Source organism: Canis lupus, chromosome 5, assembly GCF_011100685.1.
Source record: "Canis lupus familiaris isolate Mischka breed German Shepherd chromosome 5, alternate assembly UU_Cfam_GSD_1.0, whole genome shotgun sequence".
NCBI classification, from domain to species: domain Eukaryota; kingdom Metazoa; phylum Chordata; class Mammalia; order Carnivora; family Canidae; genus Canis; species Canis lupus.
In genome coordinates, this window is record NC_049226.1 from 34,771,677 (window position 1) to 34,798,368 (window position 26,692).

General features: G+C 43.9%; 1 non-coding gene and 1 pseudogene across 1 annotated transcript; one reads left to right on the forward strand and one right to left on the reverse strand.

The window, feature by feature from the left end:
- Positions 1–15,612: 15,612 nt before the first annotated feature.
- LOC119872060 lies at positions 15,613–15,741 on the reverse strand. The gene has a single exon (XR_005360260.1). It is a non-coding gene; the product is annotated as a small nucleolar RNA SNORA25 (small nucleolar RNA).
- Positions 15,742–22,540: 6,799 nt separating this feature from the next.
- Positions 22,541–22,867, forward strand: LOC100685553 (annotated as a pseudogene).
- Positions 22,868–26,692: the final 3,825 nt, after the last annotated feature.

Genomic DNA, 26,692 nt, shown 5'->3' on the forward strand with positions numbered 1-26,692 from the left:
CCTCTCTCACCCGGAGCTCTCGTGACAACACAGCCCTGACGCTCCTTTCATCGGGAAGTGGTCTGCTGCCCCTTCTCTTGAAACCAGGCGTGTTTTTGTACCCGTTCTTCTGACCCATGAAGGACGGCAGAAAGGTCATAACGAACGGTAACACCGGCCCCCTCACTCTGGAGAAGTCGCTTCGCCTGTTTTCAGAGATGAGAGGTGCACCTGCCCTGAGCCCCCTGTGTTCTGAGGAAGGCCAAAGCCCCCTTGGTGGAGAGACCCTCAGCCCTCAGTGTTCCATTACTGTTTTGTATTTTTGTGTATTTTTTTTCTTAAGGTTTTATTTTTCAATCATCTCTACACCCCATGTGGGGCTTGAAGTCACAACCCTGAGATCAAGAGTTACCAGCTCCACTCACTGAGCCAGCCAGGGGCCCCACCAGTCACTGTTTTATTGCAGCTGCACAAGACCCCAGGCCAGACCTGCCCAGCTGGGTCGTTCTTCAACTCCTGGGTACCAGAAACTGAGTGATAATGTGAATCCTGGGGTGGTTTGTTACACAGCAAGAGCTCACTAGACTAGCTCATGACTTGAAGGAACTTAAAATCTACCTGGAAAGCCAAGAAATGAGTGAATTAACCAAGTTTATTGGATGGTACCAGCAGATAAGGTCCTATCTAGGTGAACATACTAAATACCCACCCATCCACCCCATCTTCCCTGTCCCGTCTGTCCTATCCCTACCTCCTTTCTCTGTCCCTAATTCTGATTGGCATCCCCTCCCGCCTCCCCCCCCCCCCCCCCCCCCCACCCCCCCCCGGCAAATCCTTGATTCCCATGGTGTGTCTGCAATTCACTGCAGGGCTGACACTTGCCCAAACTCTCAACCTGCTGGAGCCCTAAATTACCAAGCTTCCTGGGCTCCCCAACTTCACTTTGGATATACCACAGAGAGTAGAGTCAAGGCTGCTTAGACCACAAATCCCTGGTCCTGGCTCCTGGTTCCTGGCAAGAGGCATCACATAAATTTTCAACCAAGAGATGCATCCGCATAATTAGACCAAAGATATTGCAGACACAGACACATGCAAAGAGAGCCGGGCTGGGAGAAGGGTACCATTCATCAAAACCTCATCATAAATTCAAGCTGAAGAGCTGAAAAGAAACAAAACGTGGACCCTTCCCAAATCCAGCAGCTGGACCTCTCGCTGCAATCCCGCAACCGCGGCCGCTCCACTCAACATCTGGGCGAGAATAAAAAATAATAAAGACTTAAAAAGAACAGATGCCGGGCAATTACCAATTGAAGTGTGGATCGGGAATATAAATTCTCCAAGAGCCTGCAGACAGAAATATAGGTTGGCACGCGGGTCTCAGGACTGTGAATTTCATCCAGCTGTCGCCACTTTTTCATCGGGGCTAGTATTTTGTTCGTAAACACACTTTCTAAGCGATGAGCGTAATTATGCTCAGGTTGACATGACCTGAATTAGGGTGACCGCATTTTTACTGACTCGACATCGTCAGATGTGTCCAGGAAGATCCTGGTGCCGGAGCAGTGGCACTGAAGGACATCGGGAAGAAAGCCGTATCTAGATTTGAGAGACCTGGGTTCAAGTCCCACCTCCCCCATTTAATTGTGTGGAAAATGTCCTTTAACCTTCTAAACTTGCAAAGAAGTCTGAAAATAGTGGGGCGCCTGGGGGGCTCAGTTGGTTAAGTGTCTGCCTTGGGCTCAGGTCATGATCCTGGGGTCCTGGGATCGAGCCCCATGTCGGCACCCTGCTCAGTGGGGTGTCGGCTTCTCCTTCTCCCTCTGCTCCTCCCCCCTGCTGGTGCACTCTCTCTAAAATAAATAAAATAAAATAAAATAAAATAAAATAAAATAAAATAAAATAAAATAAAATAAAATAAAATAAATTCTGAAAGTAGAGCTAAAACCTGCCCCACAGAGTTTTTATGAGGATTAAAATAGGTAATGAAGGCAGCCCCAATGGCTCAGCGGTTTAGTGCCACCTTCAGCCCAGGGTGTGGTCCAGGGCATCCTGGGATCGAGCCCCACGTCAGGCTCCCTGCATGGAGCCTGATTCTCCCTCTGCCTGTGTCTCTGCCTCTCTCTCTCTCTCATGCATAAATAAATAAAGTCTTTAAAAATAAAATAGGTAATGAATCCTCAAAACTCCTACCACATTTCTTCCAGCTTCTTCACCTTTGAAATAGGAATTTGTTATTTTGCAAGAATTCTTTCTTCCGGGACATCTGGGTGGCTCAGCAGTTAGGCATCTGCTTTCAGCTCAGGGCATGATCCCGGGGTCCTGGGATCGAGTCCCGTGTCAGGCTCCCCACAGGGAGCCTGCTTCTCCTTCTGCCTGTGTCTCTGCCTCTGTGTCTCTTATAAATAAATACATAAAATCTTAAAAAATAAAAAAGGAATTCTTTCTTCCTTTGTTTCTGTTTGTAAGTAAGCTCTGCACCAAACCTGAAGCTTGAACTCAGGACCCCGAGACAAAAAACCTCATGCTCTACTGACTTAGCCAGCTAGGAGGCCCCATAAGGATTCTTTTGTTTATGATGTTACTCAAGCTACTTTTAAGACACTTATGATACTTTTGGTTGTAAGTAGCATAGAGACCTATAGTCACTTTAAAATGAAAAGAATTGAGTTATTTAGTTAATGAGAAGGCAAGAGGTAGACAGGTTTCAGGATAGGACCAGTGTGTCAGTGATCACTAATATCAAGGTACTGGAGTCCCAGTCTCTGCAGTCCATGTGGCTCTTCCCTCATGGTGGCAACGTGGCTGCTCCAGCTCCAGGCACCTCATCTTTACACCAGAGCACCAAATGAGGGAATCTTTTCAAACATCTCTCTTACCAAGAAGGAAACATTTCTCAGACACCTCTCACAGATTTCCTTTTCTATCTCGTTGGCCAGATCTGGGCCATGGCATCTCTTGCTGGGAGGTGGCCTGGGGAAAGATATATCCAGTATTCCTGGAAGCCAACATGAGAAACGACTCAAGGGAAAAGGGAGACTTTGGGGGTAAGAGATGAACTGGATCTCTTGGTCTGTGGCATTCCCATGATGACAGGTCCCCAGGCGCTGGCCTGATGGTCCAGCATCCACCCTCCCTCGACCACCCACGGTCTGACCTGTCTGTTCCCTGATTTTAGCTTGACCACTGCAGGAGGCCGTTTCCAAAGCGGTTCCCAAAGATCCTGCCTCCTGGTGCCCGTCCAGGTTGTCCTAAGGAAGAGAGCACTGCAAAGGTGATGGGAAGTCATGGGCTCAATACCCATGGTAATGGAACCTGTTACTTGATGAAAGTCGCATCTATTGGGCACCTACTGTGTGCCAGCCATCGTTCTTAGTGTTGGAGGAGACTGAGACCCCACATTAGAACCTAAGGGGATGCTCAGCTCACCTCTGACATCTTGCTAATCACTCATCCTTTTACCTGAAGCCGAGACCAACTCACAGTGGGACAACAAGCCCTGGAGCCCCTGGGGCCCCAGGGAGAGAATCTAGCCTGGTGCAAGGAGCAGGGTGATTGAAGCTTCTGGGTGTAACATGGGATCTGACTCACATGACCCCCGGCCAGGAAGCAGAAGCTCTTTCCCAAAACAATCTGGAGAAGACAAGCAACCCCCTGGCACACGTGCAGATAATGGCTTTCCTTTGACTGCCTGTCATGTGCCAGGCACTGTGCCTGCTCAGTCCGTGCCCTCTATGGAAAAAGGAACCTAAAAACAGAGCTCTAAGTTCCCCAACAGAGGACGTGCAGGTGCCAAGAACACCTCCTCCAACAAGGAAGGGCAGGACCCCAACTTCTGGGCTTCTGGGTCCTCCCTAATCTCCCGTCCTGGTTTCTAAATGCTTCTCCATCCTGCCCCTCCCTCACGAGGCAGCCCGAGCTGTTATCCAAAATCAGGGGTTTTTTTAGCCTTTTCCCATTACTGCCCCTCCTCCACCCATGAAATATTAATATCACAGACATTATATATCTCTTTTAAAAATATTTTATTTATTTATTCATGAGAGACACACAGAGGCAGAGACACAGGCAGAGGGAGAAGCAGGCTCCTTGCGGGGAGCCCCATCTGGGACTCGATCCTGGGACCCCTGTGTCATGCCCTGAGCTGAAGGCAGACAGATGCCCAACCCCTGAGCTACCCAGGTGCCCAACATTGTGTATATCTTTACATATTGAACATACATCTGCACTTTAGACATAAAAAGGGGGGAGTCTTCCACCTTCCAGGAGCCAATTCTGGCTTCCTCGGAAAATCGCTCCGGTTGAGAATGTGCTTCCTGAGAGAACAAGCCCATCTGCCGCTGACCAGCAGTACAATGGTCCCTGGCTGCGAGCTAAAGCCCCTATCAGCAAGGCCACTAAATCTTTCCTGGGAGGACAGCCGTCTCACCTGGGGACGGCAGCTTCAGCGCAGATGAAGGTGCACACAAGGTCGTGGCTGTATCAGGCACCTGTTGCTCCATGACGATTACTCTGAAACTTAGCCACTCAAGACATACATTATCTTTCAGGTTCTGCGGGTGAGGAATCCCGGTGGGGGCTCAGAGCCTCCGACAGGCTTCAACCATGACGATGGCCAGGGCTGAAGCCATCTGAGCCTCAGGTGGGGAAGGATGGTTTCCAAGCTCATCACTGATCCCTGGCAGGAGTCCGTTCTTTATAGGCTGTTGGGCCAAGGACCTCAGTTTCTGGGTGGTTGCTATTGGGAGGCCCCCCGCCATGTGGTCCCTTGTTTCACGGACCTTTCCACGGGGCTGCTTGCAGCAGGGGAGCTTGCTTCCTCAGAGAGGGACAGGGAGAGACAAAGGGCGGGAGGGAGGAAGGGACAGTTACTATGTGAGCAGGAGAGAAGTTGCAGCCTTTCGTGACCTACTCTCAGGAATGACCTCCCATCACCTTTGCAGCACTGTCTTCCGTAGGACAACCTAGGCGGGCACTGGAAGGCAGGATCTTTGGGAACAGAACAGCCTCCTGCAGTGGTCAAGCTAAAATCAGGGAACAGACAGGTCAGGACGTGGGTGGTCGAGGGAGGGTGGATGCTGGACCATCTGGCCAGCGCCTGGGGACCTGTCATCAAGGCATCGCAGGAGGGGGCTGCAGAATCAGGCAGCCATGGGAGCCAGAATGCAGCAAGGTGTGGCATCAAGTAAGGAAGGATGCCCCAGAACCCTGAAAGCCTCTGTGCTCAAGCAGCCCAGGCTGCAGAGATAAGTCAGGACAGTGGGACAATTTTACAGCTTCGTAATGCCCCCCTGAGCCAGGAAGCCTATCTTCCTGATAAAGATTGTGCCTAGCCCCTGGTGAGTCCACAGCTTGAAGAGGGGGAGCAGTGACACTCTTTTGGAAGGGCCCTTGAAGGGGGCAGTTTAGCGGCCGAGCTCAGAGCAGATGGAGAAGCAGCACAGGAAAGGTTCTGGAACCAGGCAGGTGGGCTTAGCATCCCAGCCCAGCCATTTGTCAGTTGGGGGACCTCAGGTGAGTATATTGACCTCAAACCTGAGTTTTCTCTTCTCTAAAATGATACTTAACCCACAGTAAGGCTGAGAAGATGAGATGCTAGAAGCCCTCTGTTCCCTATATAGTGTCTGCTAAAGAGCAAACAATAAATATTTATTATTGTTATTATTATATAAAAGTAATACATTTAGAAAGGGAAATGAAGGGCACCTGGGGGGCACAGCGGTTGAGCATCTGCCTTTGGCTTAGGTCGTGATCCTGAGGTCCTGGGATCAAGTCCCACATCAAGCTCCCCACAGGGAGCCTGCTTCTCCCTTTGCCTGTGTCTCTGCCTCTCTCTGTGTCTCTCATGAATAAACAAATAAAATCTTAAAAGAAGAAGAAGAAGAAGAAGAAGAAGAAGAAGGAGAAGAAGGAGAAGAAGGAGAAGAAGGAGAAGAAGGAGAAGAAGAAGAAGAAGAAGAAGAAGAAGAAGAAGAAGAAGAAGAAGAAGAAGAAGAAGAAGAAGAAGAAGAAGAAGAAGAAAGAAAGGGAAATGAGTCCATTCCTTAAAATCAAAACAACACCAATTTTAAAAGCCTAAGCTTCTCTGATTGAGAAGATTACTAATTTACATTTCACATTTACTAATAAAGGGTGGCAGGCAGTTGTCCCATGGCTATTCCAGGCCAGGCATTGGGGCAGGTGCCTTACAAAGGTAGCTACCTCTCACCCCACATAAGTGAATCTACATGATAGGAATTATCACAGGAATAATAGGAATTATTACCCATTTCACAGATGAAGCCACAGAGATTCAGAAAGGTCAAGTATGCTGCTAACTGTCATGCAGTGAACAGGAGTCAGAATGAGGAATTGAACACAAGCCCTTGGGGGATCTGAGCTCAAGACTCTGTAAAGACCACGGATCCTATTTTATATGAGAAACCTGGTTGAGTGGAGAAGTTAACCAGAGTCTACCAAGTATACTCCTAGTACACGGAGGAGCTGGTGGGAGGGTCCAGGTTGTAGAAGATATGACAAGAGCCAACTCCCCAGGGCAGGGGAATGGTGTTTCCACCCAGGAACTTTTGGGAAAGGAAGCATTTCTCCTTAGGGAATCAGAGTCAGAATCCAAGATAGTAGAGAGCTATGGTCAACCTTATTGGCTTATTACCATTGCGGGGGTGGGGGGATGTCTCCCCTGGGAAGGCATGCCTCCTCCTATAATCCATCTTCATCTGGAACAGGTTTAAATTTATATACGGCCTCCAGGAAGGTTCTGGGTTTCCATCATTAAGGATGGGAGAGTCTCTAACACTGCTTTTCAGATATCCACAGCTCCATCAGAAGTCTTGTCACTAAAGGTCCATGTCAGCTGTGAACACAATAGTTGAGGTTCTTAGGGAAAAATTTAAGCAGAGAGAGATTTACTCCAAGGTATCATGCCACAACATGTCCAAGGAGGCTGGAGAACCCAGTGTGGGTGTCTCACAGCCAGGACCAGGCTGTCGACTGCCGCACCACGAATTCTATTTTAAATTCTGTATTAAAGGTGCCTGGAGGGGACACCTGAGTCCCCTCAGTGGTTGAGCATCTGCCTTCAGCTCAGGGCATGATCCTGAAGTCCTGGGATGGAGTCCCACATCAGGTTCCCCGCAGGGAGCCTGCTTCTCTCTCTGCCTGTGTCTCTGCCTCTCCCTGTGTGTCTCTTAGGAATAAATAAGTAAAATGTTTAAAAAAAAAATGGTGCCTGGGATCTGCTTCAAAATAATATGAGGAGGGGAGAGCACATGGGAGTATAGATGAAAAGAAACTGACCTCAAGTTAATAATGGTCGAAATTAGAGCAGATAAATGAGAGGGTTTTTAAAAAACAGTCTATTTTTTTAAAAACAGATTTTTTTAAAAGTTTTATTTTTTAAGTAATCTCTACACCCAATGTGGGTCTCGAATTCACAACCCCCAGATCCAGAGTTGCATGTGTTACCTACTGAGCCAGCCAGCCGCCCCTAAAAGCTGATTTATTTAGATATCATTTACATATCATCCAATTCACCCATTTAAAGTATACAGTCCAATGCATCTTAGTCTATTGACAGAGTTGAGTGACCACCACCACCATCCAAATTTAGACTGCTTTTAAATCCCCAAAGAAAACCTGTCCCCGAAAGCAGTCACCTCCTTTCTCTGCTCTGGCCAATCCCCAGCAGCCAGTAATATCTGTTCTGTCCACACAGATTTGCCTATTCTGGACATTTCACATAAAGGGAATTATACAGCATGTGATCTTTCGTGACTGGCTTCTTTCACTTTGCATAATGTTCGCTGAGTTCATCCACGTTGGGGTTGATATCAGTGAGTCATTCTTATTGTTGAATGACATTCCATTGTACTGCTAGGTCACATTTTGTTTGTCCATTCATCCGTTGATGGACACTTGGGTTGTTTTTACCTTTCTGATCCCGATCTCTGAACAGAGCTGCCATGAACACTGGTGGAGAAGTTATCTGTTTGAGTCCCTGCTTTCAATGCTTTTGGATATATTACCTAGGAGTGGAATTGCTGGATCATATGGTAATTCTATGTATAGCTTTTTGAGGACCTGCCAAACTGGTTTCCACAGCAGCTGCGCCATTTTACATTCCCACCAGCGATGCACAAGGGTTCCAACTTCTCCACATCCTTGCCAACTCTTGTTATTTCTGATCCTAGCCATCCTAGTGGGTGTGAAGTGGTATCTTATTGTGGTTGGGATTTGCATTTCCCTGATGGCTAATGATGTTGAGCATCTTTTCATGTGCTCATTGGCCATTTCTCTATCTTCTTTGGGGGAGATGTCTATTCGAGTCCTTTGTACATTTTTAAATGGGGGTTTTAAAGATATTTTTAATTGAGTTGTGACACTTCTTTCTATATTCTGGGTCCAAGGCCCTTATCAGGAAAATGATTTGCAAATATTTACCCCCCTTTTTGCGGGTTGCCTTTTCACTCTCTGGAGTGTTGTTTGAAGGACTGATATTTTAAATGTTGATGAAATCTCATTTATTTTTTCTTCTGTGGCTTATGCTTCTTTTGTGTGTGACATCTAAGAAATCATTGCCTAAGCCAGTTTCGTGAAGATTTACTCTTAAGGTTTCTTCTAAGGGTTTTTGTAGTTTTAGCTTGTGTATGCAGGTGTATGATCTATTTTGAGTTAATTTTAGGGTATGTTGTGAGGTAGGAGGTCTCCGTTGATTCTTTTGCATGTGGATATTAGTCCACTTATGTTTGTGTGTGTTGAGAGTTTCCCATAATGAAAGCTTAATTTAAGTAAAGGCAATGACTGAAAAAAAAACCTTATATACCAGATAGGAATGGCCTGTACTCGCTAAGAACAACTACTTAAGAGTGGCTTCTATAAGATATGTTTTGTGCTTTTAATTATTTATTTTAGGTAAAGGAAGTTTGGAGGTAGATACAGCTGATGTGGCCATTCTATCATCATTAATGAACCAGCGTCTTGCTATTTGTTGCTTTCAACATTCTTATATGTGGCCCCCATCCTCAGGATTGCCTCACTATCACAAGATAGTTGCTGGAACACCAGCCAACACCTCTGCATTATGAGCAGGGAGGAAAAAAAGAAAAGAAAAAAGAAAAAAAAAAAAGGAATCATACTTCTTCAAATAACTTTTCCTGGAACCGATTTAAATACTTGGGTTTATAACTCCTTGGTTATTCCTATGGTGGAGGAGGAGCACATTAACATACTTTCAAAATAAGGGCTCTGACCCTTAGTTCAGTGTCCATGCATGGTTATCAAGTAGCCAAAGCAGCAGGCTGTGACAGAGAGCAGAACTACTCACCCCATATCTAGTCTTATAGTATCTTTTAGTGCAAGTAGGATTGTAGGATGATGAGCCCTGTATTACCAGAGCTTTCAAGTTTTAGAGGTTTCAGTTCTACATTTTGTATGAACCCTTTCCAGATTTTTCAGCATTGGCAACCAACCAAAAAAATAAAAAAGAAAAAAAAAAAAGAACAAACACAATACATTTGTGTTTTTATTCCATCTCTGTGCTGCTCATTGGCAACCTCTGCCTTCAAGTTAACATCAGAACCCTCCAGGCACCTGAAGGGCACGGCGGAAACATTATAATTCCTGTGTGGCTCTGAGCCAGTGGGGTGGGGGTGGGGTGGGAGTCACGAGGAAGGAGATTTGGGCTCAACTCTAGGAAGATCTCCATCCACAGAGCTGTCAGAAACAGACGGAGCTGCGCCTGGGGAGGCAGGAAGTTCTCTGTCACTGGAGGGATTTGGGCAGATGCTGGAGAACTGCTTGGCAATGACTCTAGAGTCTCCCCAGCAACCCAAGGGATGTCTGAGGCTGGTAGTAAATTGTCACGATGACTGCTTCTGCAGTGGTGACACACTGAAGGAGACCTCGCAGGTGAGGGAAAGGCAGGATGTTCTACATCTTGGTTGTTGGGGCACTGGCAGCCCAGTAGCAGCTGTGTCCCCACCCTCCAAAGGTCAAGGCAATGGAACGTGGGGTAATGCCCTCACCATGGACATGGTCACTATTAAGTTTAGCCTGTGGGGACAACAAAGATGGAATTCCCAGAAATTCACAAGCATGATTTGACTCATCTCCACCCACCGCCCGCAATCACACAGCAGATAAGTGGCTTCTCTCGTGGAGGATGATGCAGGCTGTTCAATGCAATTAATTTACTGGCTCATACTTTCAGGGCTGGCATCATGGGCACATGACTTGTGCAAGTGAGCAGGGATCTGCATCAAAAAAGGACGCCACGCTTGGTTTAAGGTTCTTCTATCATCTGAAAATTCTTAGTTGCTTTTGAACCAGAGGCTCTACGTTTGTGTTTTGTCCTGGGCCCTCCATAATTTTACTCAAAAAGTATCCAAAATGCAGAAGAAAGTGCAGGTCATTGAGCTTACAGAGCCTCACAGAACCTGCACACAATCTAGTAGGGAAGGTGGGGAGACAGACCAGTGAAGGTAAGGTGAGCAGCTACTGAAACATCTAGGTAATGCACGAAGTGTTTGCAAGAGGGACATCTGACTTAGACAGGGAGGTCGAGGCAGAGAAGTGTCATCAGGAATCCAAGTCTGAACTCCATCGCTTGTCAAAATTCCTTCTTCCATTATGGGAGAACTATAGGCAGACGCATGGCTGCTCAAGTAGAAACTACATTCCCCAGCATCCCCAGCAGTTTGTTGTGATCACATGACTAGTTATCACCAATAGAATGCATGGAGATGACCTGGACCACTTCTAGGTCTGGACCACAAAGCATCCCTGTGTGCCTTCTTCCTGCAGGTGGAATCTGCATGAGGAAGTGACCCAGCTTCAATCATGCAGGGGGACTCTGAGGGTCTGGAGGCAGGGTGAGCAATGACTGGAAGGAACCTGGGTCCCTGAATGACCATGAGGAGCTGAGTGGTCCACTCACCTGTACAGCTCATCTCAGAACTTACTACTCTAGCAAAAAGAAATGTATATATTTTAATCTGCTGTATTCTGGGGCCTCTTCATTAGTCTACTCTACTAAATGCAATGAGGAAACAGGAGTTAGCGATGTGAGGAAAAGGAGAGAAGAGACTCTGAAACATCCAGTTGAGAGAAAATATGGCCCATTCAGGGAACTAGGGGTGGTTCAAGATATCTGAAGCTATGGCTGGCAGTGGGGTGGGGGTGGGATGCTATAATCAAAGCTACCTTCTCACTGTGTCCTTGCACGGCAGGAGAAGAGAGCTTAGGTTCCCTTCCTCTTCTCATAGGGACACTAATGCCATCACACAGGATCCACTTGTATGACCTAATTTAACTCTGATCAGAGTGGAATGACTGGGTGGCTCAGTGGTTGAGCATCTGCCTTCAGCTCAAGGCCTGATCCTGGGGTCCTGGGATTGAGCCCCACATTGGACTCCCTGTGGGGAGCCTGCTTCTCCCTCTGCCTGTGTCTCTGCCTCTCTCTCTGTTTCTCATTAATAAATAAAATAAATAAATAAATAAAACTTTAAAAAAAACAATTCTCATCAGAGTTCAACATAAAAATTTTTTTGAGGGGGTGGGGACACAAACATTCAAGCTTTAATAAGAAAGGAATTCGTGTGCCAGGTAAGGAGCTATTGTCATCTTGTGGGCTTTGGGGAGCCAAGCGGGGAGTGACGTGACGGGATTAGCTTTTTGGTGTGTCAGCTTGACTCGCACCCTGCAAATTTTAAAGTTTATTTAACTTATGAAATATTTCAGAAGACTAGCCAGGAATACAATAAGCACTTACATACCCTACCACCTAGCTTGAAAAATACGAGTAAAGTTCCCGTGCCTCTTTCCTGATTCCATCTTTAACTTAGTGAGGTTTTTTTGTTTCTTTGGTGCGTTGGTTTTTGTTTTTTAAGATTTATTTATTTATTTAAGAAAGAGTGTGCGTGTGAGGAGGTGGCAAAGGGAAAGAATCTCCAGCAGACTCCCTGCTGATCATAGAGCTCGATGCAGGGCTTGATCTTACCACCCTGAGATCATGACCTGAACTGAAGCCAAGAGTCAGATCCTAAACCAACTGAGCCACTCAGGCACCTCTCGTTTTGGGTGTTTTGACAACAGTTGGGTAGGGCAAGAATGGAAGCAGGGTATACATCATTGAATATGTGGCATGTCCTCAGCATCATGCCAGCATATTGAGAGAAGCAGGCATGGCTGGGTGGAGGGGGCAGACACTTGTGTATTCTTAGAATAAGGAGATATTCCCTACTGAGACCAAGTGCGGCACGCTGGAGGGACATGTGTTTCTGGAGCGCAAATAGAGGGTGTGATGGGATATTTACACAAGATCTCCAGCCATTACCTGCTTCTTCTGATCCATGTGTAGATAAATGGTGTGGTTAAAAGAAGTCTGAACTATGTCTCTGGAAGTTTTACAGCTCTGAGACGGACTCTGAAGGGTTGGGGATACAAATAGTGTTTCATCTTTCCTTTCTTTTTCTCTTCTCTTCTTTTTAAAAATTTCATCCACTTATTAATGAGAGATCCAGAGAGAGGCAGAGACACAGGCAGAGGGAGAAGCAGGCTCCCTGCAGAGGGCCTGATGCAGGACTCGATCCCAGGACCCCAGGACCATGACCTGGGCCAAAGGCAGACACTCAACCTCTGAGCCACCCAGGTATCTTGGTGTTCCATCTTTCATTCAGTGGATGCCTGTGACTTTGGAAGAGAGAGGAAGGGATATTGGGAGTGAATAGCTGGCGATGTTGATGGTGTTGAAGAGAATTTTCTTTTCCTGGCAAGAGGCCAACACAGTGGAATATGAAGCTACTGGCAAAGGACAGGGTGCCACAAAGTTAGGGAAGAATGTGCTTGGTAGGAGATTTCTCAATGCTATCAGAGGGCACTGAAGAAAAGATTGCTATGGGACACAGATTGGACAGCTGTTGTTTCTGTCTGCTTAGCATCCATTTGCCATCTTCCTTCAAGAAGCTTCTTTATCTTTGGGGAGAGACCATCCATCCTCAACTCATAGTCTATGTGGCCAAAGAGGGTCGATCTCATCCTTTGGCACCAAAAAAATGTCTACCAAAATCTCAATGACTGTTTCAGAGGTAGCCACATGACACTATCTGGACCAATGAGAGTTGTTGCTGGCAATTTGCTTAAATAATTGGGAAGGAGGTACGCTTTCTTTCTCTAGTCAAGCAGCTAAGATGGTCAATTATCTGTTTCGAGCTGCTGAATGCCACCTTGTTTAATGAGACCAAGAATGAAGCTGCACATAGCAGAAAGGTGAGCCTGATGACAGAGAGAGAGAAACTCCTGAAAACATCACAGTAGCTAGAGTTAGCCATACCTGAAGCTAACCCTACCCTTGGACTTTTCAATTATGCATGTCAATATTCCCCTCTCCCCCTCTGGTTTAGTGTAGTTTCGGTTGACTTACTACCACTGATGGTTGAAGAGAAAGTGGAAGACAGCCTTTGTAAAACGGTCCAAAAGAAGGTGATAAAGACAGTGTCATTATTATTGGGCAAAAATAGAAAAGGCTGGACTTTATGGCCTTATATCCCTATCTCCCAATGCAAAGGGTTTAGAGAATGGATAAGGCAAGATTTTCATGTTCCTGAAAGAAGCAAAATATAATATCATAAGCATTACTGTCACTTGGAGGCGATTCATAACAAAGCTGTGCCAGTGGAAGGGTGTATGTTGCTTAAAAGACCCAAACCTAGGGTGTCTGGGTGGTGCAGTTGGTTGAATGTCCGATTCTGGGTTTCAGTTCAGTTCATGATCTCAGGGTCATGGGATCAAGCCCTACAATGGGCTCCAAGTGTGGAGTCCACTTGAGATTTTCTCTCTCCCTGTCCCTCTGCCCCTCCCTTACATGCTGTCTCTCTCCTAAAATAAATAAAATATTTTTTTAAAAAAAGATGCAAGCCTGATAGAAAGAGAAAAGTGTGTAGCATCTCCTGCAAAGAAGATATGTCCATCAGTTGGAGCATTTTGGGGTCAGGGCTGACAAGGAGAACCACAGACACAAGACCCCCACTCCACACCCACCCACCCACCCCCAGGCCAGAGGAAGCTTACAGAGGATGCTTTCCTAACACATATCACAAAGGTCACAAAACACGGTTTTCACGGGGAATTCCACTCACCCAGACATAAGCTGGAATTCTTTTGCTAAAGCTTAGAACATCTGATAAATTATCAACTTACTTTGCTAACAGTTTCTCAGAACAGAGGAGTTGGAAGGAACTATTCTTTTAAATCTTTAAAAAATAAATTTTATTTATTTATTTGAGAGAGAGCATGCATAAGAGGGGGAGGGGCAGAGGCAGAGGGAGAAGCAGACTCCCCACTGAGCAGGGAGCCCAACGTGGGCCTTGATCCCAGGACCCTGAGATTATGACCTGACCCGAAGGCAGGCGCTTAACCAACTGAGCCACCCAGATGCCCCTGTTCTCTTAAATTTTTTTAATTTTTTCATTTTCCTCCTTGAATATGAAAGGAAGACATCCCTTTTGTTGAAAATTTGATAAGGTGGTGGGTACAACAGCAGCCATTCATACATCAATTTCCCAGATACAAGTGATGGGACTTGTCTGCCAGATGCTGGCCAAATACTTTGTAAATAGACTCTTTTAATCTCCACCACAATTTTAAGAAGTACATTCCAGCCTGAGCCTCATTCCACAGATAAGGCAACAGAGGTTGAGCAAAGCTCAAATAAATTCCCGAAACCAGGTTGGTATTCTAGCCAGGATTTGAACTCAGCCATCTGGCTCCTAACCACTACATTATATTATGCATTTCCTTCCATTTATGTAAATTCCTTATTTTATTGTATGTTTATCATTTTATGGCTTTTTAAAAAAAGATTTTATTTCTTTATTTGAGAGAGAGACAGAGAGCGAGAGAGGGAGCATGAGCAGGGGGAGGGCAGAGGGAGAGGAAGAAGCAGCCTCCTCACCAAGTAGGGAGCCCGATGTGGGACTCGATCCCAGGACACTGGGCAGATGCTTAACCAATTGAGCACTCCCAGAATACCCCTTGTGGTTTGCTTTTTCTTCTTCTTCTTTTTTTAAAATAGTTTTTTGGTTTGTTAGTTTGTTTTTTAGTAGGCTCCACAGCCAACTTGGGGCCCAAACTCATGTTCCTGAGATCAAGAGTCATATGTTCCACTGACTGAGCCAGCTAGGCGCCCCTCTTTTTCCCCTTCTACTTGATTTCATAAGACAAGATTTTTCCTATTTTGTTTAAAACTCTTAATTAAAAAAATTATTTAAATTCAAGTTAGTTAACATACAGTGTGTTACTAGTTTCAGGGGTAGATTCAGTGATTGATCAGTTGCTTATAACACCCAGTGCTCGTTACATCAAGTGCCCTCCTTAATGCCTATCACCTAGTTACTCCAACCCCCAATCTTAATTTTTTTTAATTAAAAAAAGTACACACATGTAGAATAGAGAGACTAATCCAAGGCAAGCTCAAGAACCCATCACACGGCTTCAACAATTAGCAAGCAATCTTGTTTCCTCTGTCCGCTCCCTACTCCATTATCTAAAGCAAATTGCAGACAGCACTTTATTTTATCTGTAAAGACTCCAGTATGCAAGTTTAGTAATTTCTCTCTTTCTTTTTCTTTTTCTTTTTTATCTCATATCTCCTCAGGAAACCACAGCACTATTGAGTGACCATTACATCCTATAGAGAATTTCAATATTTGGTCACAGTGTTAAGAGCTCTTGGCTTCAGCCCCCCAAATTCCCTCTTTGAAATGACCTAAGTAATTTCTTAATATTATCGGAATTCAGTCTGTGCTCAAATTTTCCCCATGTGAACATTACTGTAAATGTTCTCCTTGATTTGGTTCTGAGGACACATCAGGAAGAATTGGTGGGTGGTGTGGAAAGCTTGAATCAAGTGCGAGACAGTGAACTAACAAAGATGTACCCCAAATGGAGGAAACCAGATTTCCAAAAGTTCAGTAGAAAGAAATACATCTGACTCCATCTCGTGCCTCGCTGTCCAATGTGGTAGCACTAACCACATGTGGCTGCTTGCATTTAAATTATTTAAAATATAGTTTGAAAGTCAGTCCCTCAGTTGGCACCAGCCACTTTTCCAGTGTTCAGTGGCCATGTGTGGTTGGTGGCCGCCATATTGGATAGGGCGGACAGGACATTTCCACCATTAAGGAAAGTTCCATTGGACAGCTGGTCTAGAGACAAAGAAGAAATGAATGGTACTTACAAGAGGCAAGAGACACTAAACAATTTTTTTAAAATCTGCATTTATAATCGTGGAAGGTCTTGGAAGAGGGCAGCATGCCTACATGGGGAACTTGACTGACTTAATATTCGAGAGGCAGTCGGATACATGCCTCAGGTCTCACTGCTCATTTAACAGCTTTAATTGAACAATCTCCACTTAGCCTTATGCCAACAAGAGGTTTGCTTTATTTTTAAACTAACTTCCTTTTCTAAAAGAAAGAAAGAAAGAAAGAAAGAAAGAAAGAAAGAAAGAAAGAAAGAAAGAAGGAAGGAAGGAAGGAAGGAAGGAAGGAAGGAAGGAAGGAAGGAAGGAAAGAAAGAAAGAAAGAAAGAAAGAAAGAAAGAAAGAAAGAAAGAAAGAAAGAAAGAAAGAAAAGAAAAGAAAAACCCTATTCATGCTCAGCAGTGGAAAAACTGAAGTTAGCCCAGTCTTATAAATATCAGCTATGTCCAGCTACTTCCAGTTTAAAATAGTTTCATTTCGAGAACACATTCTGGCATATTCAGGTTGGTATTTTCTATGATAGTCCAGTTCAGAGCCCCTGCTCTGGGCTTGAGAAGTAGAGGACAGCTTTGTCCAGTGGGGCCCCTTCCCTTTGTCCTTGCAGTCCCTCGTGTCTGCTTCAAGGGTCCCCTTGTGGAAAGTGAAGGAGGATCTCTCCTTTCTCTGCCAGGCTGGGCTTCTCTGTTTGATGGATCCCTCAGTGTCCGGTGGTAGCTGTGCACTAGTGGAGATCCCAGGTAGTACTCAGCTGTGATGCCATCCTCTATAGAGGCAGTGACCCTGACAGTGTGTCTATCCAACGTCCTAGGCTGGGTGGACCTTTAAAGGCAGGTAGTCAAGCTTTCAGATGCTTGGCCACTCCACCTCTCAGCAGGAGATTTCCTCCTTGGTCAGCTGGGCTGATTCCCAGGTCAGCCCACCTTTACCCAGCATGGTGGGACCTTCCAGTATGGGTTTTCTTGTATGAAATGCCATGGATGAGGCACCATCTTCTGTGTGTCCAGGTGTGCTACCCCACAGCTGCATACACCGGTGAGTTGCCAACTGCTAGTTAATAACCTCAAGAAACAAAAGGGATTACATGCTCCCATTCCAGATTCTCTCTTCTATCTCATGGGTTCCTCCCTTGGAGTCCACCAATTTGAGAACACAGATCAAGAGTCCCCATATTGCATGAGGTAGGGGCAATAGTTGAAGATATAATTACTTCATAAAGAATTCTGCTCCTTCTCAAAGACATACTTCATTCTCTTTTGTCCACTCACTGCTTCTCTTCTCTCTTCCTGGTACTTGGAGCTACTGACCCAGTTTAAAAGGGTATATTAGGTATCTGTTGCTATGGATCAAATTATCCCCAAACTTAGCAGCTTAAAACAACAAATTTGGGGGCACCTGGCTAATTCAGGCAGAAGAGCATTGGACTCTTGATCTCAGGGTCCTGAGTTTGAGCCTCCCATTGAGTGCAGAGTTTACTTAAATAAATACACTTAGAAAAAATGATTACTATCTCACATAGGTTCTGAGGGTCTGGAACCCAAGTGTGGTCTAACCGGGTGGTTCTGGCTCAAGGTGTCTCACATGGTTTCAATTAGGATGTCAGCTGGAGTTGCTTCATCTGAAGGCTTGAGTGGGGCCAGAGGTGCCACTCCTAATATGGCACAATCACAAGCCCGTGGACCAGAGGCTTTAATTTCTTGCTGCATTATGAAACTGTCTTTTATAACTTAATCTCAGAAGTGACATACAGTATCTCCTTCCATATTCTGTTAGTGTCAGACCAATCTTCATACAGCATTGGTGGGGGGGGGACCTAAGGGTGAGAACCCCAGGAGGCAGAGATGCTGGGGGTCGATAGAGGCTGGCTGCCATGATGAGGTCTACTGATTGTGAGGATCTAGCTAGGCATCAAGCTGTCTTTTAACTTAACCTCTCAGTATCAAGCAGGTTGTTTTTACCAGGCAAGAGCTTTTCCAGGAAAGACCCAGGAATGCTCTTTGTTACAACTACCTTATACACCCTATAAAATTACGTCTTATTATTATGCAAGTAACATGTATTAAGTGCAGAAAAGGAAAACACAAAGTAAAAAAGCAGAAAAAAGTCATCTCTTAGTTCACCATTTTGAAGCAAGCTCTAACATTATGGTTTTACAGAATTTTCTATATGGATGTTTACAGAATCTTCCCTGATGGTTCCTGCTTTTTAACAACCATTTTATTTTATTTTTTTTTAAGATTTTATTCATTTATTCATGACAGAGAGAGAGAGAGGCAGAGACACAGGCAGAGGGAGAAGCAGGCTCCCTGTGGGGTGCCTGGCGTGGGACTCGATCCCGGGTTTCCAGAATCAGGCCCTGGGCTGAAGGCGGCACTAAACCGCTGAGCCACCAGGGCTGCCCACCATTATTATTATTATTATTTTTAATATGTGTCAATGATTCTACTTCTAAGAATTTACTTAAGGAGATATTCAAGTCCATGAGCAAGGAGTTAGCTTCAATCAGTTTAACCCAATATATTTACCTGATAATCTTTAAAAAAAAAAAGATTTTATTTATGTATTTATTTGAGTGAGAGAAAGCAAGCAAGAACATGGGTCGGGGCAAGAGGCAGATGGAGGGGCAGATGGAGAGGGAGAGGCAAGGGAGCAGAGAGCCCAACACAGGGCTTGATCCCAGGACTCTGGGATCATGCCCTGAGCTGAAGGCAGATGCTTAACCCACTGAGCCACCCAGGTGTCCCTATTTACCGAATATTTTTAATGTTGTTTAACATTTGTTTGCATTTCAGACTTAGAAATATTTCCTTTTTTAAAAAATATTTATTTATTTGAGAGAGAGAGACAGAACATGAGCAGGGGGAGGAGGCAGAGGGAGAAGAAGTAGATCCCCGCTTAACAGGGAGCCCAACGCAGGGCTCGATCCCAGGACCCTGAGATCATGACCTGAGTTGAAACACCCAACCAACTGAGCCACCCGGGCACTCCCAGATTTAGGAAATATTTAGTGGTTTCTGGTTCCAGAAGTTTTTATGCTCATCTAAATTTACTTAAATTAACTTTTTGAGTGGTGAGATTTTTTTTAAAGTTTCTACTTTCTTTGCATTATAATCAAAAAAGGTATAATTATGGCCTTTCAGTGCCCTCTATGGCTACGATTTTTTTTTTATCACTTTCTGGTTTCTTTGTTCTTTTCCTCTGAAGTCTGAAAGAATTTTTCAAATTGGTCCCTACACATGAATACTCACCTTTTATAATTTAAAAATTCTATGAAAATATTTAATGAGATTAAGCAGATGGAGTAATATTTATAACACTTTTAATTATATAACATTTTTAACATATTTATAAGTTATACAAACTGCCATCATCAGGTTAAGAAATCAAACAATAAGCAGTCTCTTCGAGGCTTCCTCCTCCCTGACCTCCCACCCCACCACTGGTAACCACTGTTCTGATGTTTGTGTTTATCATAATCTTGCAACAAATATATGAATCTGTATACAATTCATTGTCTAGTTAATGTAATTTTTCCCTTATGTAAATGCAGTCAAGTTGCATATGTTCTTCTCTGAATTTTTTCTGCTTCCTTCTTAAAATTATGTCTCCGTGACATTCATCTTTGTTGACGTATGTGGCTGCAATTAGTTTCTACTGTGCCTTAATATTTCATTGTGTGAATGCACCACATCGTATCAATTCTGTCCCTGGACACTGAGAAATTCCTGAATTCTTGCAATTACAAACAACACTGCAGTGAACATTCTAGTAGATGTCATCCAGTGCACATAGGCAAGGATGTCTCTAGAGCCGTCATGCCCAAACTTGGCTGCACATTACAGTCACGTGAGAATTTAAGAACTATTGATATGTGGTTTGTATCCCCAAGACATTCTGATGTAACTAGTACAATGTCTAATATGGACATCAGAATTTTATTTTATTTTATTTTTAAGACTTTATTTTTAGACAATCTCTATCCCCAATGTAGGGCTTGAACTCACAACCCCAAGATCAAGAATCTCATGCTCTACTGACTAAGCCAGCCAGACACTCCTAATTTGGACACCAGGATTTTATTTATTTATTTATTTATATTTTTAAAAAGGTTTATTTATTTATTTTGGAAAGAGAGAGTGCACGCACATGCACACAAGCAGGGGAGAGGGACAGAGGGAGAGAGAGAGAATCCTCAACCAGACTCCCCACTGAGGGTGGAGCCCAACACTGGGCTCAATCTCAGGACCCTGAGATCATGACTTGAGTTGAAAAATCGAGTGTCTCTTAACCGACTGAGCCACCAAGGCACCCCTGCTTTTTTTTATGATTTCCTTGCACTCTTCCTTTAACATTGTGGTTTTTTTTTTAAGATTTTGTTTGTTTGTTTATTTATTTATTTATTTGAGAGAGAAAGAGAGAGAGAAAAAGAAAGAAAGAGGGAAAGCATGAACAGACAAAGAGAGAGGGAGAAGCAGACTCCCTGTTGGGCAGGGATCCCAATGCAGGGCTCCATCCCAGGACTCTGAAATCATGACCTGATCTGAAGGCAGACACTTAAACCACTGACCCACCCAGGTGCCCCCTTTATCATCAGTTTAGTGCTACTTTTTTTTTTTAGTGCTACTTTTATTTATCTTGGTCTGTTGCCTTTGCATCTATTTTTCTTCTTATGATTTTATATTTCCTGAAGGCTACATCTTCTTGTACCCGATGGTGGCTGCAGAAAAAGTTTGCCCACAATCCTCCATTGATCTGGCAACAGATGGCTCCCAGTAGTTTGTTCTTCCTATAAGTCTACAATCTCACATCTGCTTTTTTTTCTTCTCTCTTTTTTTCATAGGCCCCAATTGCTTTTCTTTTCTTTTAAAGTTTTTATTTATTCATGACAGAGAGAGAGAGAGAGAGAGAGGCAGAGACACAGGCAGAGGGAGAGGCAGGCGCCCTGCGGGGAGCCTGATGCCAGACTCAATCCCAGGACCCCGGGATCACAACCTGAGCCAAAGGAAGATGCTCAACCACTGAGCCACGCAGGTGTCCCTTCTTCTTCTTTTTTTTTTAATTGCAGCATTGTTGACACACAATGCTGCGTGAGTTTCAGTTATACAACACAGTGATTCAACAAGTGTATATGTTACGCCATGTTCACAAGCTACCACCTGTCACCACATGATGCTATTACAGTCTCATTGACTATATCCCTGATGTTGTATCTTTTATCCTTGTTACTTATTCATTGCATGACTGGAAGACTGGGCTTCCCAATCCCCCCACACTCTCTGACAACTACCAATTTGTTCCCTGTGCTTATAGGTCTGTTTCTGCTTGGTTGTTTGTTTGTTTGTTTGATCTCTTAATTTGCTCTTGAACAAAGTATGACCTGATGTTTGTCAATGAGTAGAAGGCAAATTGCCTGTTTTCTCATCGGGGCAGGATCCCATGTCCTTCCCAGTCTACAGCTGAAGCAAGGCTTTGGAAGCACAGGTCCTGGTTCACTTCCTTGATGAAAACAGGCTCTCACTTGGGACTGCACAGTTCTACGAGGCGGCACTTTCCTCTTGCTCCCGTCATAGCTTTGGGAAGAAGTCAGATTCCACTGATTCAGCCCCAAGTCTGCCTGCATTAGCGATAGGCCAGGAGAAAGGTAAAATGCCAGTGGCCTTCTCTGAAAAATATGCACTGATAATAGTGTCTGTGGATTAACTGTACAAAGGACCTGGCATAATGTCTGGCAGATGGCAAACATTTAATAAATGGTAGCTGCCATCATTATTGGTATTTTGTTAGTGTAGCATATTTTTGTGTATATTATTGACATGCAGCATTATTACTGTTCACCATACTGGAATGCAAGGTTAACAAAAGTAGAAGTATTTGTCCATTTTGTTCATTTCTTTATTCTTACCAACTAGAATGGTGTATGGCCCACGGTAGACACTCAAGAAAAATTTGTTGGATGAATGAGTTTTTGGGAATTTGGAGAAGCTGTAGTAGAACTTGCTCACCACGTGCCATTTTGAATCAGAAGTTGGTAGCGTTGTTTATAATAGTGAACTTGAATCAACCTACGTGTCAAATAGCAGGGCTTTGTTGAATGTGAACTGCACATCATATGCTGGAATGCCCTGTCCTTGTGCAAATCATATTGTGCAATCCTCTTGATGGGGGAAATATTACTTACATTGTTGGAATGAAAAAAAGAGCATTACAAAATGTATATACAGTATGATCTCAAATATAGATGTGTGTGCAGAGAAAAACTGAAAGTAAGGTTGAAAAGCATGGTCCAGCTCTTTGGGGTCTGCTGCGGAAACAAGATGATGAAGGGGATGTCATCGTTCGGAAAGCGTCGCAATATGATGCACACGTTGTGCCGCCACTGTGGCTCTAAGGCCTACCACCTTCAGAAGTCCACCTGCAGCAAGTGTGGCTACCCTGCCAAGTGGAAGAGAAAGTATAACTGGAGTGCCAAGGCTAAAAGACGGAATACCACTGGGACTGGTCGAATGAGGCACCTAAAAATTGTATACCACAGATTCAGGCATGGATTCCGTGAAGGAACGACACCCAAGCCCAAGAGGGCAGCTGTTGCAGCATCCAGTTCATCTTAAGGATTTCAACGACTAGTCAAAATAAACGTTCTGGTTTTAAAAAGTAAAAAAAAAAAAAAAAGAAAAGAAAAAAAAAGAAAAGAAAAGAAAAGAAAGAAAAGAAAAGAAAAGAAAGAAAAGAAAAGAAAAGAAAAGAAAAGAAAAGAAAAGAAAAGAAAAGAAAAGAAAAGCATGGTCCATTATCACTGATGATTCTTTTGCATTCAAAGCCCAAGAGGAAGGGAGGAAGGGCACCTGGCTGGCTCAGTCCATAAGAGCATGCAACTCTTGAGTTCAGGTTTGTGAAATTGAGCCCCATGTTGGGTGTAGAAATTACTTTAAAAAATTAAAATTTAAAAAGTCCAAGAAGATATGTCTGTTTGGCAGATCCCAGGTGATGTGTTCAGTCTTGCTGCAGGAGACGCTGGGAAAGTGGAGGTCAGTAATGATTAGCTCTGCTTTGTGCTAACACTTATGTGAGCATGGGGTTCTCAAGACAAACAGGTTTGGGTGCTGATCTACCAAGAGGGATTATTGGTAAAAGAAAGGAAGAAAAGTGTTAAGAGTGGGTTTGGTCAATTCAGTTCAACAACTATTTCCAGACTGAAACTATTTCCAGACTGATTAAAGATCTAAAAATTCTTTAAAGCATTTAAAGCAAAATGTGGAAGACTATCTTTTTTTTTTATCATAGAGGTAATGAAGGATTTTCTATCTTTTTAAAAAGATTTTATTTATTTATTCATGAGAGACATAGAGAGAGAGGCAGAGACATAGGCAGAGGGCGAAGCAGGCTCTCTGCAGGGAGCCTGATGTGAGACTCAATCCCAGGACCCTGGGATCACACCCTGAGCCAAAGGCAGACACACAAACACTGAGCCACCCAGGCATCCCAGTAGTGAAAGATTTTCAACATCAAATATGAAGAGCATAAACTAGAACGGGAAAAAAAAAAACCCCTGCTAAATTCGATGATATTAAATGTTAAACCTTTGTTATCAAAAAGCACCATAAGGCAAAAAGATGAGTCAAGATTGGGAGAAGACATTTGTGCCCATATAACTAACAAAAGATTAGTGTTTAGAATATTTAAAATAATTTCTACAGATGAGTAAGAAAGAAGAAAAACAATCCAATATAAAAAAGTCCCCAGAATGTTGTTTTAGTTATTTGTTGCTACATAAATTTACCCCCAAATGGTAGTTTTAAAACAACGAAGGCTTATTGTCTTACAGAAAGTCAGGAATTCAGGGGTCTCTCAGCTGGGTAGTTCTAGAAGGCAAGATGTCTCCGAGGCTGGAGTCATCCATATTGTACTCACTTCCAAATTCATTCATGTAGCTGCTTTCATGGAGACCTCAGTTCCTTGCCATGTGGGCCTCCCCAAAGGGATCCTCACAGCATGGCAGTTGGCTTCTCCCAGATGGAGTGATCCAAGGGAAAGAGAGTAACTAAGAAACTGCAGTGTCTTTTACAACTTAATCTTAAAAGTGACATAACAATGCTTTTGCCATACTCCATTAATCTCACAGACCAGCCCTGGGCACAGTTTGGGAGGAGACCACACAAGGGTGTGGACACTTGGCAGAGATTATCGGTGCCATCTTGGAGGCTGGCTTAGCACAGTTACAACATGGCTCCTAGAAGAAGAAACTCCAAACAACCAACACACTTGTGAGAAGATGCCCCGTGTCACTGATATCCAGGAGAATACAAATTAAAAGATTGAGGAACTATTTCATAATCCAAACTTTTGGCAGCTGTTAGGAGATCTGACAATTTCAAATGTTGGTGAGAATGGGGGAAGAAAGGAACTCTAGTGCTGGCAGGAATAGACATTGGAACTAACTGGTACTTGTAAAGCAGTCCAGGAACATATATTTGAAGATGCTCACACCCTATGACACAGCAATTCCCTTTCAACAAGGGATATATATATATTTTTAAGGTGAGATTATGAAAGAGTTAAAATGAACCAATTAAATATGTATGGATATGGATATAGTTCAAAAACAGTATTGATGAGTCCTGGGAAGATACAGACATGCAGTGTTACTTATGCAAATATATATGCTGAAAGTACAAAATGTAGAGGCATGGCGGTGGGGGCTTGGTAGGTTAAGCATCTGCTTTTGGCTCAGGTCATGATCTCGAGGTCCTGGGATCGAGCCCCATGTTGGGCTCCTTGCTCAGTGGGGAGCTGCTTCTCCCTCTCCTTCTGCCCCTACACTCTGCTCTTGCTGTATCATGCTTTCTCTCAAATAAATAAATAAAATCTTAAAAAATACATAAAAGTACAAAATGCAAAGGAATGACGTACTCTTCCTTTTGGAGGTGGGAAGGGGATGAGAATGGGCCTTGAATTGTGTTTGAGACATCCTATTTCCTCTAAAAAACCAACCAACAAACCAACCAAAAATCTTTGAGACAAATATGACTAACCACTAACAACTGTTTTGTCTTAGTAGTGGGTACATGGATGCAAGCATGATCTTAGAAGTACTCCACAACTGACAGCCCCTGGGTATCAACCACTCAGAACAGACACAGAGTGTAGGCCTGGAGTCCCATCCCGAGGTCCCAGCCTTTGCATCAGCTGCTGCACTGTCGGTTGGTCCTTGAGAAAGACCTGATGCCATGTAAATTCCCACCAGAGCTGCTAGGTAGGTTCCTAGATAAGTACTTCTCAGGGTGAAGGCATGCCTAGTAGATCGCCAGGGGACCCACTTCTTGGCTGTCTTCTCTTCAATGGTTTCATCTGTGACTTGGATGAGAACAGCAGAGACACTGAGTCAGATTTGCAGGTGATGCAAAATCAGAATGGATGAGCTTATGTGACTGAACCTCAAAACTCTTCAACCTCATACTTGACTCTTAAGAGGTGAGATCGAATCTTTAATGTAGTTATCATCTCAACAGGAGAGAAAGAGACACTAGAGCCAATTAAATAAAATTAAAGAGGTATAAATACAGTATCTCATTTGGTTTAAAATCAACGACTACTTATAGACACCTGGCTTGGCGGGCTATCATGTGAAAAATCCAGGAGTCTTAAAGCCTTTTATAAAAGTCTTAAATCCAGGAAAGGCAGTTATGGGATGGAGTGACTCCATGTTTTCTTTGCATGGGAGTGGTTTTCCTCCCACAAAGCAGGAAAAAATCTTTTATCATGGGAGTATAAACCTAGGAAGTATAGGTTTCTTTAAAAGCCTTACAAGAAAACACATATTTTAAAAAATATTTTATTTATTTATTCCTGAGAGGCACAGAGAGAGAGAGAGGCAGAGACACAGGCAGAGGGAGAAGCAGGCTCCCTGAGGGGAAACCGATGCGGAACTCGATCCCAGGATCCTGGGATCACGCCCTGAGCCAAAGGCAGACGCTCAACCCCTGAGGCACCCAGGTGTCCTAAAAATATATCTTTCGAACTAGCAATTCAAACTCTGGAATTTTTTAAAAATATTTTATTTATTTGTTTGTTTACTTGAAAGAGAGAGAGCACGTGCACAAGGAGGGTGGGGGAGAGGGAGAGGGAGAGAATCCCAAGCCAACTTTGAGCCTGATGCGGGGCTTGATCCCAAGACCCTGAGATCATGATTTGTGCCAAAACCAATAGTGGGATGCTTAACCAACTGAGCCACCCAGGTGTCCTCCAACTTCTTGGAATTTTTAAGAAATCATCAGTTATGCTAAGTTAGACAGAGAAATGCAAATACTGTATGATATGGCTTATATGCAGAATCTAAAAAAGCCAAGCTCAGAGTGGTGGTTAGCAGGCACTACAGAGTCGGGGAAATGAAGAGATAGTGGCCAAAGGGTGCAAATTTCTGATTACAGGATTAACAAATTCTGGAGAGGCAATGTGAAAAAAAAA